Raw genomic sequence first — 4,598 nt, 5'->3', positions numbered from 1 at the left:
GAAATTCGAGATTACGTCGAAGAAAGAATTTTAATTTTCAAATACGTACGATTAAGAATTTTACCTTCTCGCGTACGTGGATCGAGAATGGAACGAGGATTCAAAGTACCATTTGTTTCGTATAAAAAATAATTGTATATGTCGCGTTTGAATCTTCGAAATTTGAAATTACGTCGAAGAACGAATATTAATTTTCAAATAGGTACAAATTTTCGATAGGTACGATTAAGAATTTTACCATCTTGCAGTCGAATCGAAAGTGAAACAAGAATTGAAGGTACCATTTGTTTCGTACGAAAAATAATTATATACATCGCGTTCGATCATCGAAATTAAAAATTACATCAAGATCGGATTTTAATTTTCAAATACGTACAATTAAGAATTTTATCTTCTCGCGTGCGTGGTCGAATGGATAATGAAACGAGGATTCGAAGTACCATTTGTTTCGTACGAAAAATAATTAATTATATCGCGTTCGATCTTCGAAATTCGAGATTACGTCGAAGAAAGAATTTAATTTTCAAATACGATTAAGAATTTTATCTTCTCGCGCGCGTGGTCGAATGGATAATGAAACGCGGATTCGCAGTACCATTTGTTTCGTACGAAAAATAATTATGTATATCGCGTTCGATCTTCGAAATTCGAGATTACGTCGAAGAAAGAATTTAATTTTCAAATACGATTAAGAATTTTATCTTCTCGCGCGCGTGGTCGAATGGATAATGAAACGCGGATTCGCAGTACCATTTGTTTCGTACGAAAAATAATTATGTATATCGCGTTCGATCTTCGAAATTCGAGATTACGTCGAAGAAAGAATTTTAATTTTCAAATACGTACGATTAAGAATTTTATCTTGCAGTCAAATCGAAAGTAAAACAAGAATTGAAGGTACCATTTGTTTCGTACGAAAAATAATTATATATATCGCGTTCGATCTTCGAAATTAAAAATTACATCATTCAAGATCGGATTTTAATTTTCAAATACAATTAAGAATTTTACCTTCTCGCGTGCGTGGTCGAATCGAGAGTGAAACGAGGATTCGAAGTACCATTTGTTTCGTACGAAAAATAATTATATACGTCGCGTTCGATCTTCGAAATTCGAGGTCACGTCGTCGAAAAATAGAATTTTACCTTCTCGCGTGCGTGATCGAAACGAAGAAATACCATTTGTTTCGTACGAAAAATAATTACGTCGCGTTCGATCTTTAAAATTCGAGATTACGTCGTGGAAAATCGGAAGAACAGAATTTTACCTTCTCGCGTGGTGGAATGGAGAGTGAAACGAGGATTCAAAACCAATAGTTTCGTAAAATAATTATATATGTCGCGTTCGATCTTTAAAATTCGAGATTACGTCGTCGAAAAATAGAATTTTACCTTCTCGCGTGCGTGATCGAAACGAGGAAGTACCATTTGTTTCGTACGAAAAATAATTACGTATATTAGACCTTTAAAATTCGAGATTACGTCGTGGAAAATCGGAAGAATAAAATTGTACCTTCTCGCGTGCGTGGTCGAATCGAGAATGAGACGAAATACGACTTTCGAATCGTACGAAAAATATTTACGTACGTCGCGTTTAATAATAACACGACGAGTCGCGTTTAATAATAACACGGCGAGTCGCGTTTGATTTTCGAAATATTATTGGAAACTAACGCGTAATTACGTGGTCGAAAATCGGAACCAGATTTTAATTTTCAAATACGTACGATTAAGAATTCTACCTTCTCGCGTGCGTGATCGAATCGAGTGATAAAATCGATTCAAAGTACCATTAGTTTCGATCGTACGAAAAAATCTACACACATCGCGTTTAATAATAACACGACGAGTTCGATCTTCGAAATTGGAAATATTATTTAAAACTAACGCGTAATTACGTCGTCGAAGATCGAAGCCGGATTCTAATTTTCAAATACGTACGATTACGAATCCTCACGTGCGTGGTCGAGAGCGAAACGTGGATTCGAAATACCATTTGTTTCGTACGAAGAATATTTACTTACACCGCGATTACGTGATCGAAGATCGAAGCCGGATTCTAATTTTTACGATTACGAATATTCTCGTCGTGAGACGAAATATTATTTCCTTCGAAAAGTATTTTTATAACTTACGTTCGATCTTCGAAATATCATCGAGATTAACGCGCCATTGCCATAGTCGAAGATGGTAATTTTCAGGTCAATGCGAGACAATAATCGCGACGACGAACGTCGATAAACGTTATCGGTTGAATCTGCGTTAAAAGCGGGACGGGAAGGGTTCGGAATGTAACCAGTTTCTGGTAAAATCCGCAAAGCTTTGGGATCGTCGCGATTAATTATATTTACCCGGCGGATCTTGATCGAAGGAAGGCGACGCATCCGTGCGTCATTCGCGGATGCTCGAAAGAGGGGGAGGGAGGGAGAGACGAGATGATTATTGTTCGAATGGAAACGCAAAACCATACGGTATCGATTCCCGTCAACGGATTCCCGCTGTTTGCCGAACAAGCAATCCGGGGAAAGAACACAATGGGGGAGCGCATTTCTGTTTGACAAGACGGAAATACCTTGCGTAAATACGGTTCGTCATCGAGCCGGAAGGGAGGGAACGGTCATCGAACGGAATCGTCATCGAGTGGAATACGCGAGGATTCTGCAAAAATGAGAGAGAGTCATCGTTGTCCAAAGATCAACGAACGATATTACGATTGGTCGATTCCTCGACTTTGTCTCGAATAACGAATAACATCCGGTTACACCGAAGAAATTTCGATTCTATTATATCCTTTTACTCGGTCGAGTAAAAATACTACGATATTATTACGGGAATTATAACTAGGAATTATAACGTAGTGTGTCATTGGCAACGCCAGAGAACGCAAAAACGAAACTTTCTAATAATAAATTACGGTGACGAGCAGTTTCGAGAGTGGTCGAGTTCAGCTTCCCTCCCCTCTCCCCCCTCCCACCGTATCTCGTTTTTCGGCGGCCAAAAAACGCGTAAGATAAAATTTATTGGAGACGTTGGCCGCGCTGCGTCCGTGGGGGAGGGGGAGGGGGAAAAAAGGCCGGAAGGAAGTCCCATTGTGCGCCGAGTTTGCGCCGCGAAAATATGATTTTTGCTCGACCAACTGTGCGCAACGTGCATCCGAACAATGCACGAATTCACGGATCCACGACGAGGATTCGCTCTCGGAGGTCGCTTCGTCAACGAAAGATTATGCGCAAAGTTTCACGGATTCGGTTGTTAACCGCGGGTAAAATTAGCGGCCGTTGATCCGAGAACGAGAGAAAATCTCTAAAAACCGATTGCCCAGTTAGTTTTAAAACAAAATCCTTGTATTAGATATCTAATCCATCTCGTTCAATTGAAGGATCGAATAAATATTCCACACACATATATATATATATATATTTCCATATTTTCGGAAATGGATTTTGATAAATAAGAAAGCGTGAAATATATGGACTGTCCGTCGAATGCCGATGTAAATTAATCTTTCTCGTCGGACCGACCGACTTATCGTCGACTTTCATCCATAATAAAAGTTATAGGAATCTCTTGTACATCGAATAAAAAGAGGGACAGAGAGCAATTTCTATTTTATTCTATCCGCGACCTTCTTCTTTGACCGATACCATCTTCCGTTCACCTTCGCCTGAAGCTAAGCAAGAAATACATAGAAACGTGTATAGCGCGCCCGTCGCTCGCCTCTATATACGAATCGAGATGTACGAATCGTTTGAACAAGGCGAAACGATACATATTCGCGGCGAAATCGGCTCTGTGTAAATTCGATAATGGCCGTTTTCATCGCGGTGTTACAACGCGGCGGTGTGGGTCGGTAGGGTTCACGGAAGCGGGAGAGAAGAGTTAGGTGAGAGAGGGGAGGGGGGGGGGGGGGGGGTGGGGGGGGGGGAAGGGGGGGGGGGGGGAGGGGTGGGGGGGGGGGGGGGGCGGGGGGGGGTGGTGGACGTACGCGCCCACGAAAATGCGTATCCGGGGTCGCGGCGATCCGCGGCCGGTGAATTCGGATCCGGCGGCGGCTAAGTGGGACGCTATTATCGGTCCGTGTGTACTCGTTCGCCGCGCGTTATTATATTCTAGCCGCGGCTGCTACGAAATAATACCCAGAGATTCACGGTTTATTAACATGCTGGACGCGCACAGGTTGCCGTTTACGTGGACAATGTTCGCCCCCGTTAATAATTTCATTGCGGGCACCGAATCGTTTCACCGGGTTAACCGACCGCCTCTATACGAAAACGTCGAGAAATATCTCGCTTTGTGAGCGCGTGGCGCGTCTCCGTCAACTCGAAAACGAAACGAGGGAGGGAGAAAAAAAGGGAAAAAGAAAAAACGAAAAATAAAAAAAAAAAAAAATAAAAAATATGTGTATACCGTGGTTGAAACAACACGAACAAACGGTTGTTTTAAAATCGAGTTTCCACCGGGCAAGTCGGCCTGGTGACCCAGGCCGCGCGACGAGTTTGTTTAGCAGAAACAAACTGTCAACTAATCTTTAGAATAACCTCGAGCAATTAAACAGGTATCCGACATGCGGTTAATTCTAAAAAACTGGAGCGCTACAAA

The sequence above is a fragment of the Apis dorsata genome, unplaced genomic scaffold, assembly GCF_000469605.1.
Source record: "Apis dorsata unplaced genomic scaffold, Apis dorsata 1.3 scaffold_28, whole genome shotgun sequence".
NCBI lineage: Eukaryota > Metazoa > Arthropoda > Insecta > Hymenoptera > Apidae > Apis > Apis dorsata.
This window is presented reverse-complemented; position numbering follows the sequence as displayed.